This window comes from Rana temporaria, chromosome 13, assembly GCF_905171775.1.
Source record: "Rana temporaria chromosome 13, aRanTem1.1, whole genome shotgun sequence".
Classification (NCBI taxonomy): Eukaryota; Metazoa; Chordata; class Amphibia; order Anura; family Ranidae; genus Rana; species Rana temporaria.
The window spans coordinates 83,502,729-83,526,734 of record NC_053501.1 but is presented as its reverse complement, the minus strand read 5'-3'; positions in this window follow the sequence as shown (position 1 = coordinate 83,526,734).

Sequence of the window (24,006 nt, the reverse complement as noted above, 5' to 3'; positions counted from 1 at the left end):
GCTTACGTGCGATTAAAGAGCAAACTTGCACTTGCAGTAAATGCGTTTACGTGCGAATAAAGAGCAAACTTGCACTTACAGTAAATGCGCTTAGTTGCAAATAAACAGGACACGTGCACTTACAGTAAATGCTTTGACGTGCTATTAAAGAGCAAACTTGCACTTACAGTAAATGCGTTTACGTGCGATTAAACAGCAAACGTGCACTTACAGTAAATGCGCTTACGTGCTATTAAAGAGCAAACTTGCACTTACAGTAAATTGCGCTTAGGTGCAAATAAACAGGACACGTGCACTTACAGTAAATGCTTTGACGTGCGATTCAACAGCAAACGTGAACATACAGTAAATGTGTTTAAGTGCGATTAAACACTAAACGTGCACTTACCGTAAATGCGTTCACTTGCGATTCAACAGCAAACGTGAACTTACAGTAAATGCGTTTAAGTGCGATTAAACACTAAACGTGCACTTACAGTAAATGCGTTTACGTGCGATTCAACAGCAAACGTGCACTTACAGTAAATGCGTTTACGTGCGATTCAACAGCAAACGTGAACTTACAGTAAATGTGTTTACGTGCGATTCAACGTGCACTTAAAGCGAAGGCGCTTAGGTGCAAATAAACAGGACACGTGCAGTAACACCCAGTACATTTAGGTGTAAACTACACAGCACACAGGCAGGCAATACAACACATTAGAGCACTGCAGCTATGCACAATCTCCTGCCTGACAATTACTAACAGCAGATCTAGCTAAGCTATACAGTGTATAAATATATGTACAACTCCTAGGGATGTATATATATTCTCTACACACTGTATTTCAAGCTAAACTGACTACCCTGCTCTATCTATCTATCTAAAAAGATAATCTCTCTGTCTCTCTAACTGCTCTCTGTAACAAGCCGGAACACACTACACGAAGCCGCCCGGAAGGCGACCTTTTATAGTGTGGGGCGTGTGCTAAAGCCCTGAGCCATAATTGGCCAAAGCAACCCAGGCTTTGGCCAATTATGGCTCTTCGTTTTTTGCGCGCTGTGATTGGCCAAGCATGCGGGACATAGAGCATGCTTGGCCAATCATCAGCGCGCAACGCCGCAGTGAATTATGGGCCGTTTTGCGTCACTCGAATTTGCCGCGAACGACTCGTTTTGTTCGAATTTTGTCGAAAGATCGAACGGCCGATGTTCGAGTCGAACATACGTTCGTATCGAACACGAAGCTCATCCCTAATCCAGGGTAAATCCGATTGCCTCTCGGGGGATCAGGAAGATTTTTTTTCCCCTGCTGTAGCAAATTAAATCATGCTCTGCTGGTTTTTTTTTGCCTTCCTCTGGATCAACTGTGGGTATCGAGTTGGGTGTATGGGATTGTACTGTGTTTTTTATGTTGTTTGTTTATTTTTTTGTGGTTGAACTGGATGGACTTGTGTCTTTTTTCAACCTGACTAACTATGTTATTGAATTAATACTGTATCGTTATTGTATGTATCCCTTTTGTAAGGGTTATCCTATATTGTCCCATCCATATATGGGCATTTGCTGTGTCGAGCCCACATGCTGTGACATCACTTCCTATGGTCACATGCTGTGATCTCCTCCAATCAGCTGTGGTCTGTGAAGGCTTTTGTTGTAATAAAGACTCTGCGTGGGCGTCGCCGGGCAGTCTGGTGAGGATGCCGTGATGAGAACAAGCTGCTGGTCAATGGTGTCTTATTGAATGAATGGAAGGGGATGGATTATTTCACTAAGATGAAGTGTTTGCTTATAGCACAAGGCAAAATGGCTGTGTGCTCTGCATACAGCTAATTTTTCCTTGTCATGCGGCAAGCCAGAATCGGATTGATCATGGCCTTCCTACCATCGGTTCGAGATGGGGGGGGAGGGGGATATTGGGAACACGTCCCAATGTTTGGGAAGGCTATGCTTTGAAAAAGAACAATGTTTTGTCTTTTAGCCCTGGTTCACACTGATGCTACTTTGAAATCGTGCTACTTTACTTAAAGTAGCGCGATTTCAAAGTAGCAAGGTCAGCGCGATTTCAGGTGCTACTTGATAGACATTTGTGTGGCTTCATACACAGATGTCTATAGAAATCGCACCTGAAATCAACAAAAGTAGTGCAGGAACTACTTTTGCAAATCGGTGCGGCACCACAAAATCAGTGTCGCACCGATTGGAACAGTGCCATTGCCACCAATAGGCTGCGACTTGTCATGCAATTTGATCTCTCAAATCGCATGACAAATCGCTCCAATGTGAACCTAGGCTTAGAAATAATGCTTGAAGTTCGCTTGTGTGTGGCTGTTTGTGTACACATGTGAGTATCTGTTGTATGAGAGATGTTGTGGGCCTGTGTGTATGTGTGGGTAGGGAGCTGTCTGCATGGACTGGAAGTGTGACTGTGTGTGCTTGTGAAATCGATTTGATGTGTATGTGTGATTTTTTTTTTTTTTTATTGTTTTTTATTTGAAAATTTTCCATCAAACATACAATTGGTACCAAGGGTACAAATATACATAGTACAGCATCAAGGAAGCGGCGCCCACAGTGCGCCCGCAACCAGATCATCTATTACATTTCTATACAACACAACGTACATCAGTATCTGCATCCAGGGAAACCAATATGAACAAGTCAAATTAAATTGTTAGAACCTTCAAGGCATCAATCCACTATTGAGATAAGATGAGAGCTATAAGAAGGAAGGTGCTAAAACTATAAGAAATAAGAAAAAAAAAGAGAAAAAAAGGAGGAGAAGAAAGGAAAGAGGGGAGACCGAGGAGGAGAAGAGAAGAGAAGGGAAGGGAAGGGAAGGGAAGGGAGGGAAGGCTGAGGCGATGAGGAAAAGAATAGTAGTAATGATAAGAAGGTCTAATTCCTCTTTTACGGGAGCAAAACCAAATATCAAACAAAGATTCAAATAAAATCAAATATCAGTCTTTGACCATATACCAGGTAGTCCATATCTTCCACAGGGCATCAAATTTACATCCCACCCCCCTCCTCCTAGCCAAAAGAGACTCGAAATCATAATGCGTCTGTGTCATAAGGAGAACTTCTGATGCGTTCAGGGCCATATCAGCCTTCCACTGTTGTGCAAGCAATGATCTAGCTGCCAGGAGGATATGAGTCACCACCACCCTGCAATCAACAGGGAACATCTCTATCCCCACATGTAGAATTGCCAAACTAGGACTGGGCCAAGTTAGAATACCAGTGATCCTGGATATGTAGTGGAAAATAGAGTTCCAAAAACTAGTCAAGTGCTTGCAGGACCATAGCATATGGAATAGGTTACCTATTCCACCACAATTTCTCCAGCATAGTGGGGAGCTTTGGCTCCCAAATTTAGAAATCCTGTAAGGGGTGAGGTACCACCTAAGTGCTATTTTTTGGGATAACTCCCAGTGGTTAATGCATCTGGAGGAGGAATAAATTGAGCTGAACGCTTTGCTCCACTGGGCTTGCGTGATTGTTATTCCTAAGTTGAACTCCCACTTCCTGAAGGGTTGGGATTTAACAAAGCGCAACTTGCCTTGGAAAAGGTTGTAGAAGAATGATATACCCTTACGGGGTGCCGGGGAGGTATGGTAAAAACGCCACACCTCCTTAGCCATGGCTATACGATACGAACCTATTGAGTTCAGGAAGTGGGAGATGCGAACATAGACATAATAGTCTGGGGGGCCTAAATTGAACCTTTCCTCCAGGGATTTAAAGGTGAGAAGAGCATCACCCAGGAACAAGTCCTGAACAACACCAATCCCCCTTGCTCTCCAACTAGATAGGGGGAGGTCCGGAATGACCAGAGAGAGTGTTTCCAGCGGGATGGGGACCTCCATCAATTCGGAAGAGGGAAACTGAACCTCCCGCAAGGCCCTCCAGGCCACCAGAGAGGCCTGAATAGTAATCGGGAGCTCTCGCAGATTAAATGGTCTCCAAACATCCGCAAGGAGAAGAAGATCAAGGCTGGTGGAAGGACCCAGGGCCCGCTCAATAGATCCCCAGACTGAATCAGCCTGGGGGGTCATCCAGGTCGTAAGTTGCGTCAAAATGGACGCTCTGTAGTAGTCCCGGATGTCCACCAAGCCCATACCTCCGGCCCTCCTATGCTTAGTCAGCAGGGGCTTAGAGCATCTGGGACGCCTGGAGCGCCATACAAATCTAGAGAGGAGTGCGTTCAAGGCTTTAAGATATGGGGCTGGTAGAGGTACAGGGAGAGTTCTAAACACATAGAGCATCTGTGGAAGAAGTAACATTTTAAATGCCGACAGTCTTCCAGACCAGGACAGTTCCACATTAGCAAGTCTACTAACCTCTTTAGTTAATTTATCAATTAAGGGTGGATAGTTGGCACTTGCCAAATCACATGGGTCAGGGGTCAGCTTTAGGCCTAAGTAGGAGATATGGGACTTTGCCCAGGAGTAGGGGAAGGCTAATTGAAGTCTTGATTGTATGGGGGAGGGGATGCCCAATCCAAGGATAACCGACTTGGTAAAATTAACTTTATAAAATGAGATCTCACTAAACACCTGTAGGGTGTCGTGAGCGTGGCATAGGGATACTAGGGGAGAGGTCAGAAAGAGGATGATGTCATCCGCAAACAGGTTAATAACATGCGACCTATCGCGTATCCGAAATCCCTCAATTCCTGGGTGGGACCTGATCCTCTCCGCCAATGGCTCCATTAGGAGATTAAAAATCGAGGGGGACAGAGGGAACCCCTGACGGGTGCCATTGGATATTGAAAAGGTGTCCGACAGCAGGTTTGAGGTGTACACCTGGGCACACGGAGAGGAGTAAAGAGCGAGCACGGCCGAGAGAATCGGCCCAGAGAACCCAAACTTCCCAAGGGTGTTTTTCATGTACCCCCAATGTATCCTGTCGAACGCCTTCTCCGCATCCAAGGAGAGAAGCAGAGAAGGCGTCCGACAGGATCTAGCATGTTGCATAACCCCCAGCACATTTCTTGTAGCATCTGATGCCTGCCTCCCGGGAGTGAAGCCAGATTGGTCAGACTTGACAAGAGAGGGAAGGACAGATAAAATTCTGTGAGCCAATATTTTTGCATATAATTTTACATCGGAGTTCAATAGCGAAATCGGCCTGAAGTTGGAAGGAGTGGTGGGGTCCTTACCAGGTTTTGGGATAGTTACCACATACGCCTTGAGCATCTCAGAAGGGAAGGAGGCAGAGGACACCGCTTTGGCATATAAGGTCTGTAGAGCTGGGACCAGATTGTCTTGGAACGCTCTATAATAATCGTTCGGAAAACCGTCGGGTCCCGGGGATTTACCCAGAGGGAGTGAGTTGATAATCTTTCTAATTTCAGGCTCTAAGATAGGTGCATTTAGAGAATCTAGTTGTGACTGAGAAAGGGAAAGGAGGTTATCACTGGCCAGGAATTCCTGGATCTTGTCATCGGAGGGTTGTGGAGTGTCAGGGTCATCTCTGAGGTTATACAGGAACGAATAATAATTGGCGAAGGAGTTTGCTATATCTTTAGGGTTAATAATTTTATGCTTGTTAGTCGGATGGATCAGGAAAGGGATCTCAGCTTTGGTTCGGGCTGCTCGGAGCCTTTGGGCTAAAAAATTTCCCGCTCGATTGCCCGATGAGTAATGGTTCAATTTTAGACGTTGTAGATGCTTATCATACTGCTCAATAAGAAGGAACCTGAGCTCTGCACGACACTGAGAAAGCGTTTTTCCCAGTGCCGTACTTGCACTGGCTTTATTTTGGGCTTCTAATTTTTTAATGGAAAAATGGATATTACCGCGCTTATCAAAGGAGGGGAAACAGAGAGGGGAAGAAAGGGGGAGGGGAAATGAAAGTGATGAGAAGTGGAGGTACAGCTGCGGCACTGGAAGGTGTATCAAACCATAAGCAATTGAAAATGGGGAGGGTAGTGCTGCGCTAATCAGTGGTGAATGGATAAGTGAATAAACAGGTGGGGGAGGGGAATGAAAGTAGGTGTAATTGAAATGAGGAGCAATATAGCCCAAATGGCATCAGCATAAAAATAAATATAAATGATCAGTGAACAATAACAGTAATGGTGCAAATCATATAACTACACAGGTTCCTCTTAATGTGATGAAATACACTATAAGTAATGGTGCAAAAAAAAATTCCAGGTAACTGTGCTAAGTGACACTCCTATACTGGTGATAAACAGTCCATCAACAGAGTTTGAAAAATATTAGCAAAAAATATAAGTAAAATTTCAAAAGTCCAAGAAAGCAAAAGTGCAAGTGTGGGTCCGCAATATGGAGTGAGAGGAAAATGGGTATCCAGTGATCCTTTTAGGGTAAGTAAGGATGTCCCCTTACCTTACTGCTGTAAGGTAACAGCATATAGATCCAACCACATTAGATGGTTCACTCGATGGGCTCTGATCCAACAACGGCAGGTCCTCCTTGGAGTTCTCGTCCCAGATTGGTCAGTTTCTCGCCCCAAAGAAATAAAGCATCGATGGTGTGATACCGTTTTAAAAATTTTAATTCTCAAAGAAAATAGACAGGGGTACTCACATAATCCAAAATACAATTGAGCATGTAAAAAAGAGGGGCAATCTGTCGCCAACGTCACCTCCGATACCTCTCAGTGGACTCATGCGCATTCGTCACTATCATGTGACTTCCTCAGGAGTAGTGAGAGGCATAAATGGGATCCTTTTTATAAGGTGACTTGTTTAGTAGGCTGTAAGTAAACTCAGCTGTTTGCCATGTAAATAATGCAGCTGCAGCCATTTTCCCGTAGTCTGCTAGGCATTTAATAGTAAAATCAAAAAATTTCGCCCAGCATATAAAATATTTAAATTAGTAGCATTCAAATGGTGGGTGACAGATATGACATCTCATTTATATGGTTAACAATGAAAAAAATTGAAAAAACTTAAAAGCTTCAGCCAGGGGACGGAGACCATGGGGGGGGCAAACACAGAAGTCCCATTGTACCATCATAACATTCTGTGTTGACAGTACACAGCGTTCTACAGGAAGTCTGGCAGCCGCCATTTTGTTGTAGCTCAAAAGACGTCCCCAGCATCTCACAGAGCGCTGGGGATACGTCTTACAAAAGTGAGCCATTCTGTCTGATGTCTGGTCGGGGGCCTGCATGGGGCCCCCCGACCTCGGCCAGCATCACAAATAGGCTTCCATCACGTATCGGCGGCGTCTATCAAAACGAGCGCCGCCGGAAGTGGAGCTGCAGCCACAATTTTTTAATGTCATCTAAAAGCTGATTCAGTTTCAGTGTCCTCTGCCTCTTCTCCCTCGCACATATCTGAAGAATCACCCCTCTAACCACCGCCTTATGGGCGCACCACACAGTAGCCAGGTCAGAGACCGATCCCACATTATCTGTGAAGAATTCTGACAGACATTTAGCAATCGTGTTAGCATGGGTCGGCATCTGCAAAACAGGTTAATTAGCCCTCCAAATATATGCAGGACTGGGAGTGTGCCCCTCCGCCACCGTTATAGAGACAGGAGCGTGGTCAGACCACGTTATATTGTGGATGGCGGAGGAGGACACAGCCTGCAAAAGCATCTTATCAACTAGTATAAGGTCGATTCTGGAATAGGAATTGTGCCTGGCAGAATGGAAAGAATAGTCCCGATCGGATGGATGGTGGCACCTCCAAACATCAAAGATGTCCTCCGAGTGGAGTAGCTGCTGGAGTTGGGGGAGGGGATCTTTTCGACGTGGAGGAAGAGTCTAGGGCATGGTCAACTGTCAAGTTGTGATCCCCACAGATTACCAGGGACCCTCGTTTCACTGAAGCAATTTTAGCATACGTTCTTTTCAAAAAGCGGAGCTGATGGGAGTTAGGCGCTTACACATTGGCGATAGAGTAGGGTTTGTTATTTATTTCTCCTACCACGACCAGGTATCTCCCCTCAGGATCTGCAAGAACTTGCTGTAGGCTAAAAGCCACCGAGTCCTTTATAGCTATCAGAACACCCTTGCACTTGGCTGAGGCTGAGGCCAAAAAGATGTGTGGGAAACTTTTGTGTGAGAAACGAGGCGGGTTGTCCGTAGAGAAATGGGTCTCCTGGATACAGAGGACATCAGCCTGGAGGGCAAGAGCCTCTCTCCAGACCGAGGCCCTTTTGGCGGGGTGGTTAAGCCCATTTACATTGAAGGAGACAAACTTAACCGCCATTTAGGGATTGTGGGCATAGGTGAAAACAGTACCTTGGTTCCATCTGTGGAGAGCAGTTCGTCTTGCGGTGTAACCAGCTTACGATGTCGAGTAGACACAACCTTCCCAGGGTGACAGGGAGAATAAGGAGCACATACAGAGTTGTCCAGTGTATTGACCAGAAAGAGGGAAAAATAAAAAAAGTCAGAGTCAAAAGAAAAATAAGCAACATGGAGTTCACTAAAAAAGCTTGAAAAAGCAAGAACCAGAGGGCAGTACTTCTACCCATAATCAAAGGGGGATCAAAAAGAACGTATCAAACTGAATACTCCAGATGGAGTGGGAACCTTAGGGTGTGTAGTGAGCCACTTCATTACGTAGAGGAAAGATCATGCAGCACGTTTCTTGCCACTTTTCTTTCTAGACACTGTTTGCCACTGGTAGTGCTGATCAATTTTGGCAGATGGCATGGGACCTGTAGGTGCCTGAGCTGGGAGGATATCCAGGGATCGGAGCAATGCAAGACCTTCCTCCAGACCTGCAATGGTTGTATCTTTCCCATCATGAGTGACAGTCAGCTTCACTGGGAAACCCCATCTGTAGGGAATGCTGTGATTGCGCAGAGCCTTAGTGATCGTCACCAGTGATCGTCGCTTCTGCATAGTGAATTGTGATAGGTCTGCGAACAGCTGGAGCCCCGCGAACTGTTCCGGGAGTTGTTGAGCTTTCCTGAATGAGATCATGAGCTGCTCTTTAACTTGGTAGAAATGTATCCTCATCAGGACGTCTCGGGGTACATTATCAGGCAGGAAGCCTGGTTTGGGCAGCCTGTGAATCCTATCAATCTGCAGCTCCGACTCAGAGATATCAGGGAGGATCTGTTGCAGCAGATCTTTGGCAAATTTCTGTAACTGGGCAGGGAGCACTGTTTCAGGGACCCCCCTTAGCTTGACATTATTGCGCCTTGATCTGTCCTCGAGGTCAGCGACCTTTGCCCTCAGCCAGGCTATTTCAGTATCATGTTCAGAGTGGGCATCAATCAAGGAGTTATGGGAGGATGCAAATTCTCTCATTTTTTCTTCCACGTGGGTGATTCTGTCCCCCAGCTCCCCCACATCTGCTTTAAAGTTCCTCATACACTGGAGCATGTCAGCATGCATGGAGCTCCTGAGGAAGACAAGCATGTCCTTTAATGTTGTGTCAGACACCGCCTTCCCTGAAGTGGGGAAGGCAGTGAATGGATCTATCAGCTCCTTCGTGTCCTCCAGGGCCTCAGTCCGCCTCCAGACGAGGCTTAGATTTGGCAGGGCTCCTGTCCAGTGGGGTCGATCCCTCGGGTGACGGCTGTGAGGTGCCCTGATGTATCCCTGGGCTCGATGCCGTTGATCGGGAGCTGCAGGGTGAAGAAGGAGACGCGTCTCCTAGGCCGGCGCCGGCGCCATCTTGTTTTAGGCCGCGGCCTTTCGGCGGATAAAACTCCTCCAATTTTCGGGGCTGGGACCCCTCTTTTCTTTTACGGGTCATGCCACCCTTGTCTCCGGATTCTCAGGCAGGAATGGGGCAAGTGCTGGGCGGAATGAACGCCGCTGTAGCTATCAGCAAGGTTCCCTTGGACGGAGCAGCGCACTCACACGTCCATACAGTTGCGCGGTAGCCACACCCTGTATGTGTGATTTTGATTGTGTGTGTGTGTGAATGTCTGTCTGAATTTTGTATAGTGTTTGACTGACCAAATTTTAACGGCATGGAAATGTTACCTTTGTGTACAGTTTGTGCAGCCAGGCATGGCTATTAAGATGGCCATGTGCTTGAATGGGGGAGGGGCGATTGTTTGGTGTGCCATGCTGCTCGGGGGTGGGACGACTAGTGTTGTTGGGCCTCTTTGTGTTTCTTAAATTTACAATTTTTAGAGCAAAGTTATGTGTAATATGGAGAAGGGGTCGGGGGTTCAAATTTGGGACTTTAAATGAGGTGGTTAGTTCGTATGCCACCATGCCAGGGGCAGGCGTGGTCTTAGCACTGCTAGTGTGTGAAGAGGAAGAGGCACGTAGAAGGAGGAGGGCACGTAGGAGGGCACATGAGAGGATCTACCCACAGCGCATTAGCCTCTTTGGCATGGCTGATTTGGATGTGTATCACCGTTATAGATTCAACCCTGATGCCATCCTTGAAATTACCAGAGCCCTGAAGAATGACATCAGCAGCCCAACACAACAATCCCATGCAGTGCAGCCACTGGTGAAGGTCCTGGCAACATTGCATTTTCTTGCCACAGGCTCTTTTCAAAGAACCAGTGGAGACGTGGCTGGGATATCCCAAACCAGCATGAGTAGATGCGTGCACCAAGTTGTCCCCGCAATACTCCGACGCATGTCGCACCACATAATCAGACCCACCCAGGAGGACATGCGGCTGAAGGCAATGAGAGATTTCTGCCTAATTGATGGTTTCCCACGCACTGTGGGTGCAATTGATTGTACCCATGTGGCAATACAGCCCCCCCACGAGACCGAGCACATATACCGCAACAGAAAACATTGGCATTCCATCAATGTCCAAGTGATCGTGGATGCACATGGCCTCATATGGCACGTCCGTGCAAAACACCCCGGAGCCAGCCATGACAGCTTTATATTCCGGCAAAGTGACATCCCAAGACAATTTGAGCAGAATGTGTATGGGGACAGTTGGCTGGTTGGTAAGTGACATGGGTGTCAGGTATGACTGCCCCCCCCATGATGCAGACATCACGAGGGGCACATGCATGACTAACATCCTCCTGTCTTTTCCCTTCCAGGTGACTCTGCATATGCCCTGGGACCCCACATGATGACTCCATTCCGCAATCCGCAAACACCAGGAGAGAGAAGATATAACAAAGCACACGCACGCACCCGTGCAGTGGTTGAGCGAACATTTGGCATCCTTAAGTCACGCTTTTGATGCCTGGATAAGACTGGGGGTACCCTGCTGTATTCCCCCAACTTCGTGTGCCAAATCATCGCTGCATGTTGCGTGCTGCACAACTTCGCAGTGAGAAAGGGCCTGCAGATTGACCTACGTGAGGACCTGACCCCCCAACCACCATGTCCCCCCCTAACCGTGGCTACCCCGTCTGCTGATGGTACAGCAGTCAGGAGATGTCTCGTGGAGCGAATCTTTGAACGTTAAACACACACATTAAACATGGCACACAGAAAATGCACGCATGCACACCACTGTGGTCCCTAACACACACCCCACATGCACAGAACATTGGATTAGACCAAAGTACACCGCACGGTACTAAGGAGCAGCAACGCCGCGTCAAGGCCCCAATGATGTTGCTGTCCATTCATACGTCATTCATACGGACCTGGGGAGAACTTATCACCAGCGCCCGAGGGTGACACCCCTTACTGGCAGGAATGTCACCACCCCACATTCACACACCATTCTCACTGTACTCTGCAACACTGCCTGTGTGCAGCACCCAAAAATAAAAAAAAATGCTTAACCAGAGCAAATAATACAAAAAGCTCTTAACCAGAGCAAATAATGAATAAACAATCACTTGCCCCGGCGCGGGCTACGCCTGGTGCCCAGGTTCCTGGCCCTCACTTGCCTGGGGGGAGCTGGGGCATCAGGTGGAGGAGCATCTCCAGGTGGAGGAACATCCACAGGTGCCTCCCTGCCTGCCTGTCTGCCCTCCAAAGCCAGTGCTATGCGGGTGAGCAATGACTCCTGGGTAGCTGTCTGGGCCTGAACAGCCATTCGCAGGCACCTGACCTCCCCCACAAGTTCTGCAGTTGTAGTCTGCAGCTCACCCAGGCTGGTGATTGTGGCTGCGCTGTTTCCAGCCACATCTTGGAGAGCATCTGGTACTGCTCCCGAGGAGGCCAGGCTGTCGGACAGGCGCCTCAACTCCACCACCATTTCCCCCATATGGCGGCTTTGCTGGTCCTGCTGCCTGGCCAGATTCTCATGCAGCATTTCTGCCGCACCCCTTGTCCTGTGGGTTGCCCTCCTGGGGACAGGAGTGGCTGGGCCCCTTGCATAGGGTGAGGACCTTGAGGGGCTGGAGATAAGGGGGATGGGACGGGAGGGACTGGAGAGGGTGTTGGAGGACCCTGAGGGGCTGGAGATGCGGTGGCTTTGTGATGGTCCTGCCACCACATGCGACTCCTCCAAAAAAAGGAAGACCTCCTGCTCGCTGTGGACCACCTCTTCCTGGACCACCTCTTCCTGGACCACCTCTTCCTGGCCCACCTCTTCCTGGACCACCTCTTCATGGACCTCCTCCTCAACAACCTCCTGCGCGGAGGACTGACCACTCCCCTCCACCAAGGCCTGTTGGCTTCCCAGGAGGTCAGTCACAGAAGCAGACTGCTCAGTGGATGATGGTATGTGACGGCCACTGGCAGCATTGGATGGCCCCGCTTCATCCTGCTCACCTGTGGATGACACAAAACATTCACATGTTGGTGGACCCACACACTTGTCACATAACCCACCACCCCCACCACACATGCAACACACCAGATAGAAGATAAAACACACTTACCTGTCCTCATGGGTGGCTCACTTGAGTCATGGCCCTCCAGGCCCTCCACCTGCTCCCTCCGAAGGCAGCGGGCAATCACTTCCTCCTCTTCAGTGAGCCGGGTAGAACAGGGTGGCCCCCCTCCTGTGCCCCTGGCATGCTTCGCAATGATGGCCATCTTGTTCCTGACCACACCACGCAGGTCATTCATTTTTTTAACAATGTCCTGGGGGGCCTGGCCTCATGGCCTAAGGCATTGACCTGGGCAGTCACTTTCTTAAGGATCTCCTCCTTTTTTGTTTTACTTGTGCTGCCACTGTCAGCACCATGGAGTCTAGAATCATATCTCTCCATGGCAGAGACTATGATGGCCCTCTCATCTTGGGAGAAATTTTTCTTCCTCCTTTCCTTCCTGGGTCCAGGCATTGCAAAGTTCACACTCCAATATATCACACCACCAACAGAATGAAAATGGAGTCACTTTGCACTTGTTGGGCGCATGTGGTGACGTTTTTATGCACTGGGCCGGCCCAACTCAGCAGGGATTTACGCCTACTGTTGTTTTGCGAATGCGCAGAGGGCGGGGCACGTCCGGCGCATGCTCCGTTCGGTCTGGACATCATTTGCATGGGGTCACGGTTCATTAGCATTCTTCACGCCCACATCCCTCCTACCGTCACTTGCGCCTACTTACGCCAACACATTTCAGCTCCGCGAGCGCAACGTAGGACGCATGTGGTACGGGAATATGGGAGAGCTCTCTCCAAGTTAAGCCGGCGTAGCGCATCTATGATGCGCTACACCTGAGTAAATATGCGCCGATCTACGAGAATATGGCCCTAAGTTATTAATTTCAAAACTTTCAAATAATGCACCGTCCATGACTATATTGCATTATTAAAGAAATTTGGTAAACATATATACTTGACAGAAAAAACTGGGGTATTTAATATAGAAAAAAAAAGGGGGGGGATCATTTGGGGCTATAAACAAGATGCCCTTTTAGACAAACTGTAATACAGGTGAAGCAATAAACATTTCTAACCAGGTTCCTCCTTACCACCCAAACAGCAAGCCAAGTTCAACTGTCTAACTATACATGTTAAAAGCAGAGGATTGGTTGCACACATTTGCAAATACATGTTTTAAGCTGCAGAGCCGTCGCCAAGGCTCCCTGCGATTCTGCAGTCCTAACTACACCTTTTAAGTCTCCTCAATGGAGGCATGTACAAACTGATGGGTAGATGAAGGACAGGTGACTGGGGGTGTGTCCCCACCTGCACCTATGCCTGGTAAAGAATAGGGTTGAGCGAACCCAAACTGTAAAGTTCGGGTTCGGTACTGACTTTGGGTTTTTCCCGAACCCGGACCCGAACCCGAATAGTTGGAAAAAGTCCGGGTTCGGGTTCGGTGTTCGGGTATGTTTCGGCGCGCTGCACGGCAGCCAATCGCCATTCGTGTTACAACTGTGACTGGGAACTGATCACAGCCATGCCTACTTATGGCATGGCTGTGATTGGCCAGTGCAGCATGTGACCCATCATGTGACGTGCCTCTATATTAGATAGAGGCACACAGCACAGATCGTCACTCTGCTTCACTGTAGATAGGGAAAGGCTGGTGGAATCTGCTGCATAGGGAAAGTTAGGTGTATCTGGCTGGATTTCACTTATGTGAGGGAAAGGTTCCTGATTGTTCTTCTGAGGGAAAGTGTTAGGTCTATGCTGTTCTACTGATCCATAAATATCAAGAGGCACACTTTATTAATTTGATATCTGCATCATCTTATTGTATCTGGCTCGTTGTCACTGCTGCACTTATGTGAGGGAAAGGTTCCTGATTGTTCTTCTGAGGGAAAGTGTTAGGTCTATGCTGTTCTACTGATCCAGAAATATCAAGAGGCACACTTTATTAATTTGATATCTGCATCATCTTATTTCTGAATATTTCAACAACAGTACACCTGCCACAGCACCTGTGCACCTGTGATATACTGTGTTTCTGTCAAGTTCCTTAGCAGGCAGGCACAGTTTGCTGAAATATTTGTTCTGTAGGGGCAGTCAGCACTAAAGGTGACTGAGTATTTCAACAACAGTACACCTGCCACCCCACCTGTGATCTACTGTGTTTCTGTCAAGTACCTTAGCAGGCAGGCACACTTTTCTGAAATATTTGTTCTGTAGGGGCAGTCAGCACAAAAGGTGACTGAGTATTTCAACAACAGTACACCTGCCACCCCACCTGTGATATACTGTGTTTCTGTCAAGTACCTTAGCAGGCAGGCACAGTTTGCTGAAATATTTGTTCTGTAGGGGCAGTCAGCACTAAAGGTGACTGAGTATTTCAACAACAGTACACCTGCCACCCCACCTGTCATATACTGTGTTTCTGTCAAGTACCTTAGCAGGCAGGCACACTTTGCTGAAATATTTGTTCTGTAGGGGCAGTCAGCACTAAAGGTGACTGAGTATTTCAACAACAGTACATCTGCCACAGCACCTGTGCACATCTGTTCTATTCTGTGTTGCTGTCAAGTTCCTTATCAGGCACTGTTTGCTGACATATTAGTTCTGTAGTGCCAGTGACAGTCAGTACTGTATAGGTGAGGTGACAAGTATTTCATCAACAGTACATCTGCCACACCACCTGTGCACATCTGTGCTATTCTGTGTTGCTGTCAAGTTCCTTATCAGGCACTGTTTGCTGACATATTAGTTCTGTAGTGCCAGTCACAGTCAGTACTGTATAGGTGAGGTGACAAATATTTCATTAACAGTACATCTGCCACACCACCTGTGCACATCTGTGCTATTCTGTGTTCCTGTCAAGTTCCATAGTCAGGGAGAGTTTCCTGAAATATATTTTCTGTAGGGGCAGTCAGCACTCTATAGGTGACTCTGTATATTTCACCAGCACAGTCTACCTGTCCCCTGTGATATACTGTCTGTGCAGTACATTGTTTAGTGCTGGCTTCCTGCTTATTGCTATAGGTGTAGAAATATATAGGTGAATCTCTGCCTATTTCACCAGCTTACACTTTTTTGCATTTAAAATTAGGGCAAGACCCTAAATTTGAGAAATATGAGGAAACCGTCAAATAAGGGACGTGGCCGCGGGCGTGGTGCTGCTGGTGGAGCTCCTGTTAGAGGGGGAGGACGTGGTCGATCTGTGCCAGCTACAAGCACAAGTGAAACACCTTTCTCAGGTGCGAGTAGCCAACAGAGCCTGCAGCGGTATTTGGTCGGGCCTAATCCAGCTCTACGAATGTTGAGGCCAGGAGCAGAACAGGCGGTAGTAGATTGGGTTGCTGACAGTGCCTCCAGTTCCTTCACATTGTTTTCCAACCAGTCTTGTGCTGAAAGTTCAGAGTTGGCGCCTGCAGCCGATGTCCACCATCAGTCTTTCACCTCACCCCCTTGCAAATCAGCCAAGCAGTCTGAGCCCCAAAGCATGCAGCAGTCTCTTTTTCTTTTTGATGAGTCTGTTAGCATGTGTTCCCAGGGCCATCCAACTAGCCCAGGCCCAGAAGGGGAAGAGATTGAGTGCACTGATGCCCAACCACTTCTATTTCAGGATGAGTTCATGGGTGGGCCATCACAGCACGTCTTGCATGATGATGATGATGAAACACAGTTGCCAACTGCTGGTGCTTTTGCAATTGTGCAGAGCGACAAGGAGGGCAGTGGTGAAGACTGGGTGGAAGATGATGTGCAGGACGATGAGGTCCTCGACCCGACATGGAATCAACCTCGTGCAGGTGACCCATGTAGTTCGGAGGAAGAGGCGGTGGTCGCAAAGAGCCACCAGCACAGCAGAAGAGGGAGCAGGGTGCCAAAGCAGAGCGTCCGTCCCCTAGACAGTACGCCTGCTACTGCCCAACCCAGCAAGGGTCCGAGCACACCAAAGCCAGGTCCAAGGAGTTCCCTAGCGTGGCAGTTCTTCACACAATGTGCTAATGACAAGACACGCGTGGTTTGCACGTTGTGCAATCAGAGCCTGAAGCGAGGCATAAACGTTCTCAACTAGTGTTGAGCAGAATATGCCATATTCGATTTCGCGATATATCTCGAATATATATTCGAATATTCGAGATATATTCGCTAAATTCGAATATTCGTGATATTTTGTCGAAATTAAATGATTGCGATTTTTCGCTATTGCGAATGCGAAAATAATTGCGAATTTTTAATAACTGCGGTAGGAGCACTCTAATTGGCTCACAATATTCTTGATATTTTGTCGAAATTTCGCAAAATGCGAATGCGATATTGATGGCGAAATTTCGACAACAGCGCTAGGAGCACTCTGATTGGCTCAGAATATTCGTGATATTTTATCGAAATTTCGCAAAATGCGAATGCGATATTTATTGCGCAATTTCGACAAATGCTGGAGGAGCGCTCTGATTGGCTCAGAATATTCGTGATATTTTATCGAAATATCGCAACATGCGAATGCGATATTTATTGCGCAATTTCGAGAAATGCTGTAGGAGCACTCTGATTGGCTCAGAATATTCGTTATATTTTATCGAAATATCGCAACATGCGAATGCGATATTTATTGCGCAATTTCGAGAAATGCTGTAGGAGCGCTCTGATTGGCTCACTCTGAAATCGAATATTCGAGATATTTTAACGCAATTTCACAAAATGCGAATGCGAAATTGATTGCAGATATTTCGAAAACTGCTGTAGGAGCACTCTGAAATCGAATATTTATGATATTTTAACCAAAAAATATTGCGATCGCGATTTTTCAATCGCGCGAACAACACGCGACCATTTCCTGGAGCCTTGCCAGTTTCCAACTTTATGATCGCAACGCAATCGCAGAGCAAGATGGTTGGAAGTAATTTCACTGTATCTGAGGAAAAGATGCTGATTTGTGTAAGTATTTTGACCACTGTTATTTCATTATCTTCAACTGCATTTTAGTCTAGTTTAAAAGTTAGTATATATGATCAGATATTAGTATTTCACAAACAATGTGTCTCCTGCTTTTACAAAACTACAAGTCCCAGCATGCCTGGACAGCTGCAGACACCCTGGTTGGTAAATGTGTATTTAGGCACTTTTCCTTGTTATTTAGCATAATGAATTTAACATTTTTTTGGACATAGGACGTATGCGAACGTCCTGACTTCAGGGTCCTCAAGGCCCAAGGACGTTCGAATACATATTGCCCTTTAGATGTTGCAGAACTACAACTTCCAGCATGCCTGGGAATGCTGGCACTTCTAGTATTGTAAGTTCTGCAGGCCCACATTTTTCAGGCCTTTATGCACGGGTCTCTAAACTGTGGCACCCTAGATGCAGCAAAAGTAAAATTCTTAGCATGCACTGACAGACCGTGGCTGATGGGAGTAGTAGTTTTGCAACAGCTGGAGGTGGACTGGTCTTGAAACCCTGAGTTAGGTAACAAACCCGTAGTGTTTTGCAACCATTCTGCCTCCAGCTGTTTTTTTTCTGTTGAAAAGCCTGTGGCGTGCAAAACACAACCCAAAAACTCCACCCGTTGCAGGGAAAAATGTGCACACACCTAAAGAGTGACATCACAAAAAACTGCGACGGTTGCATACGTCAGTGGTCCTCCGAAAAGGTCCCGTCTCTGACCCCCCGGGGCGTTAGGCTCCTGACAGGGAAAAGAGTTACTGTGGTCCATACAGCCGAAGCCATATGGACCCATCTCGGTCCAAGCAGCCGAAGCCACAAGGACCCAACATCCTCGGAGGGACTGCCGAAACAGAACCCTCCTCGGTGAGGCTCCCCCGAAGGGAAACCCCATGAGAGCCGGTGAACCTAACCAGAAGGCTGAGTCTACCAACTCCCAAGACTTTCAGAGACCGGCCCGAGGACCAGCACCCTACTCGCCACACATAAAGTGCAAGCACCAAAACAAAAAGAGTGACAAACAAAACAGAACACGGTGAAAAATAATAAAAGAAAGTGGGGAAAAGGAAGATGGGAGAGTGAGTGAGGAAAGTGACCAATGTGAAATAATTCTGCCTCCAGCTGTTGCAAAACTAAAACTCCCTGCATGCAACTGGCTGCAATTACCCCCCCCCTCTCCCCCAATGTGAATGTACAGGGTATATTCACATGGGCTGTGGCTTACAGTGTGCTTCTAGCTGAAGCAAATTCGGCGCTGCAGCTCAAACCCTCAGCGGGAAACTACTGTGAACCCCATGCCCCTCTGACTGTACCTTAAAAACACTACACCACACTAAATATAAATGAAAAAACAAAACATATACACATACCCCTACATAACCACCCTCACCTCCACATTAAAAGAAAACATCTTGTACGGCACTGTTTCCTAAACGGAGCCTACAGCTGTTGCAAAACAACTCCCCGTTATTACTGGACAGCCATTAACTGTCCAGGCATGCTGGGAGTTAAAGTATAATTGTTGTACAGCTGGTGACGGTGAGCTACATGGTGTATCAGAGCATGCTGGTAGTTGTAGTTGTTAAATAACATCAACTCCATTATTTATTCAAAATTAATTCATCAAAAAGTCAAAATTAACAAACATATTATTGTTCCTATATAAAGATAGGGATGAAAAAAATAATCTATTGTACAGGCCCATTATCAGTGTCCAAAAATAATTATAGCGGTCAGATGAATAGCAACGCATATCTCCCCTATACGTGTATCCTGTGTTGTTAATAATATATACATAATTATGCAAATGATAATGGCTGCTATATTTATGCAAAAAAGGTGGCGACCGAAATGGCAGGATATAAAATCTGTCATGTTACCCCTGTCATTGATTAATAAGGCGAGAATGCTTCCAATTGTTGAATACCATACATTTACGTCATATATCCATAAGGCTGTCAACAAAAGTATTACAATATACTTTGTTCTTCATCTTGCAGAAGTTCCTGGAAACAGGGTACGACCAGCTCCGCAGGCAGCCAGAGAAAAAGGCTGTGGTCAGCGCCCTAATGGCTGACTTCGGCGGCCAACACAATCAGCTGGCGATTGTGAAGAAGTGGTCTGACCGGAAGAGGCGCCATAGGGGCAGGTTAGGGCTGTATATTGCACTATAGGGGCAGGTTAGGGCTGTATATTGCACTATAGGGCTGTATAATGTACCATAGGGGCAGGTTAGGGCTGTATAATGTACCATAGGGGCAGGTTAAGGCTCGGCTGTATAAAGTGAGTGACAATGTGCTCACTTACTGTGTAGCTGCAGATACAGACATTCATGGCTCCTGTGTACTCTCCTCCTTCTCCTCCTTCTCCTCCAGGATCAGCCAATGAACGAGCCTTTGGGTGGAGTAGAGGAGGCAGCCACACCCCCATCTCTGCCCACCAACTCCAGCTTACTCGGGAGGCATTGAAGATCGTGGAGGGACAGCCCTGCCTGATTGGATGACTGGGGAGACAGGCAGCCCCCCTCCCCTGCACCGCTGGGCCCCCTGCCGAGCCGATGATTACAAAGCTGGGAAAGTGCAGGGGCGCCCTCTCTTTATGACAGCCTTTCTGCGATCTCATCTCACACTGTACACACACACCCCTGGACTGACACCCTCTTATGTGCGGCACCCAGGGTGGCCCAGGAATGGACTGTATATATGGGGTAACCCGCAGTTAGGATGAAGATGTTAAAATATAATAAATATAAGACTGCAGCCCCCCCTATTATGAGAGGAGGAGATACAGAAAATGTAGAAAATGGGGTGTGGGGGTGGTGGCGCTGTCTCTACAATCCCTATATGTATAAGGAAGGGTGGGGGATGAGAATATAGATCAGACCAAGGGTGTAATTGTATAATAAACCCTAGGTCAGGGGTGCCCAACCTTTTGAAGGGCGAGGGCCACTGGAGCGACTTGGTAACCGACCGCGGGCCACAATGAATGGAGCGGGCAGATGACAGGCCTATGTCCACTCTGCAAATGCAGAGCAGACAGAGGCACAGCCCACTCTACTCTATTGGCCCTCCTATTCAATCTTCCCAGATGGAAGGGGACGGATCCCCTTTCTGTTTTTTTTTTTTGTGGATTGAATTAGAGGTAGGTGTGTGTAAAGTCTGTTTACATCTGTGGCTCAATAGGGGTGAACGAAGGGTCCAATTGGATCAGACTGATCAAGTGAGGCCCAGAATGACAAACACAAAGAAAAAATAATGCAGGGCCGGGCATGACTGGTCGTGTAGGTAGGCAACTATGGGGTTAATAGAAAGAGGTGTCTCAGGGGAGGAGGCTGTAGTTCTTTGTTTGAAGGGGAGGAGTGATATATAAAGGGAGCGGGGCGGCTCACGTTCACAGCCCGGGAAGAAATCACAGAGGAGGACAGGTTTTTTCTCCCTTCCACACAGCGTTCTTACTTGAACAAAAAGATGCAGAACATTGACTATATTTTAGCCAAGCTGCGCTCTGCAGCGGCTAGTAGAGAGCCAGGATGGCTCGAGGAGCAGGTGGGGGCCCTTATTTCGGAGGAAGTGGGGGGGTCGCTGGCCGCGGATGCAGCCACACCACGCGCTCGGCGGTCACGACCGCCGGAGCGATACTCGCCCACACCCACTGCCAGGGCCCAGCGGCCTAGTCGGAGCCCCTGAGAGGACCCGTCACCCCCGCCAGCCAAGCGCTCTCATGCTTCGGCCGGGGGTGCTGGTGGACGGAATCCGCCGCTCATTTTGGGCCCTGTGGGCGGGGCATCGGGCCGGAATGGCGCCCGTTCCTCGCCCACGCAGCAAAGCACAGCAGCAGGAGCGGGTCCCTCAGGCAACGCGGGGGACAAAAGGGGGGGATCCCAACGATTAATCAGCAGTGGAACGGCCGGGGGGTCCTCCCGGATCGGGACCACCGGCTCCAGGACAGCAGGGAGGCCAGAATCCCCAGAGCGGCAGAGGGAGGTGACTCGTAGATCCCTGGGAGAAAGCAGCATGTCTGATGCGTCCACAGCCGGGTTGAGGGGGAGAGGACGACCCGCCGAGAGGCTGGGGTCTTCGGCCTCCAGGCTTTCTGCGCCTGGGGGGCTGACATCGTCGGCAACGCCGGTCTCTGAAGATTGATCGGAGGTGGAGTCATCGGGATCGGATGAGAGGATTCGGGTTGACGGTCGGGGAGAGGATTCGCCAGCGGTGGAGGTTCCGGTGTCGGCTGTGAGGGACGCTCCTGGTCAGTCTGGTAAGTCCACTAATATTACTTCTGGGGATGTTGCTGCTGTGTTGTGTTCACTGTTGGGGGTGGGGGGTGGTGGGCCTCCTGTAAGTGTGGGTACTGTGGGGGGTAATGTGCTGCCGCCATCCGGGGGCCCCGGGGTGGCGGGGGTAGCGCCTGCCGCCCAGGGTCCCTCTGGGGGGCTACAGGATTTGTTAGGTGGTCTGAGGGACCTGGTGCAATGCTTTGCTGGGGGGGAGGGGTGGTGACGCCGCCTCAGGCTGCTCCCTGGTTGGGGGGTGCTGCCGGGGGGGGTTCCCGTACTGGTGGGGGCACCGGTCTCGGTTGGGGGGGACAAGGGGGTGGTACCCGATAGTAGTTCAGGAGACGTCTCAGGGGGTGACAAGCCCGGGGGGGGCAGGGTGGATGTGGTTAGGATGGCTGATTCGGCGAAAGGGGAAATGTATGTATGCTTTGAGGGTCCGCTGGGGTCCCATTTGAAGCAGGAGGTCAGAGAAAAGATGAGTATGTGGAGATTTTTTCCCTGTTGCCTTTAGAAAAATTCAATTTAGACAGGGTGAAGCCGGATAGTACAAAAAAGGACGATGAGGAGAAGAGAAGGTACAGGTTGATTCCCCGTACGTTTAGTAACTGGCTGCAGGCGTTTGCAATCATGGCCAGCGTCATTGGGGAGAAGAGCCCGGAGCATTGTTCGGCGCTTTTCTGCTACATGGACGCCATAGGGGAAGCTCAGCGGGTGTATGGGGGTACGGGATGGCTGCGGTATGACGAGCAGTTTCGGCAGCCGCGGGCGGTTCGTCCTTCGCTGCGTTGGGACCACAAGGACATTAGCTTGTGGATGCGGATGATTTCCGCGCCCCCGGACTAATATTCCGTTTTTTCAGGGTGGGGCCGGAGGTACATCCACCTCGGGATCACCGGCCAGAAAAAAAATGGGGGTGTGTTGGCAGTTCAACGAAGGTTCCTGCAAGTATGGGGGAACCTGTCGTTTTAAACACGAGTGCTCCGGATGCGGGGGTGCTCACCCCCTGTCACGATGCTTTAAGAAGGGTAAGCGGGCGGGGGACGCTGCTAGCAAAGGGGACAACGCCAGTGAGGGGGGAAAGGATGGGACCTTTTCTAGATAGGTACCCGGATAGGGCGGCAGCTCGGCTGCTCGCGTCGGGGTTCTCCGAGGGATTTGTCATTCCCAGTTCTTTGTCGAAGGCGCCACCCTTGGCGAAGAATCTGCGGTCTGCCTTGGAGAATCCTGCAGTGGTATCAGCGAAACTGGCGAAGGAAGTGGAGCTGGGCAGGATGGCTGGGCCGTTCACGGAGATGCCACTGCCCGATTTGGTAGTGTCGCCTCTGGGGGTGGTGCCCAAGAAGGAACCAAACAAGTATCGCCTCATTCACCACTTGTCTTTTCCGAAGGGGGGGTCGGTGAATGACGCGATAGACCCAGAAGCATGCACGGTATCGTACATGTCGTTTGACGCTGCGGTGCGGTGGGTGCGGCGATACGGAAGGGGCGCCCTGATGGCTAAGTCGGACATTGAGGCTGCGTTTCGCTTGCTGCCGGTACACCCTGACAGTTTTAGGCTGTTGGGTTGCCGGTGGCAGGATGAGTTTTACGTGGACCAGTGTTTGCCTATGGGCTGCTCGATTTCGTGCGCACTGTTTGAGACGTTTAGTTCATTTTTGGAGTGGGCGGTCAGGGACGTGGCAGGGGTGGATTCTGTTATCCACTATCTGGACGACTTCCTGTGCGTGGGCCCCCCGTCATCCAAAGTGTGCGCAGTCTTGTTGGCAACATTGCAGCACATGGCGGAGAGGTTCAGTGTGCCGTTGGCGGCCAACAAGACGGAGGGTCCGAGCACGGAATTGAGTTTTCTAGGAATCATGATTGATTCTGAGAGGATGGAGTGCAGGCTTCCGAGGGACAAGGTAGAGAATCTCCGGATGGATATTCGGGGGATGGTTGGGCGGGACAAGGTTCAGTTGCGGACGTTGCAGTCCTTATTGGCAAAATTGTACTTTGCCTGCCGCATCATCCCTATGGGCAGGGTTTTCTGCCGACGGCTGTCGGCAGCAACGACGGGTGTTCGTGCACCGAAGCACTATATTCGGTTGACAGGGGAGTTGAAGGCTGATTTACAGGTGTGGGACACGTTTCTGGAGACATACAATGGGAGGGCCATTTGGAT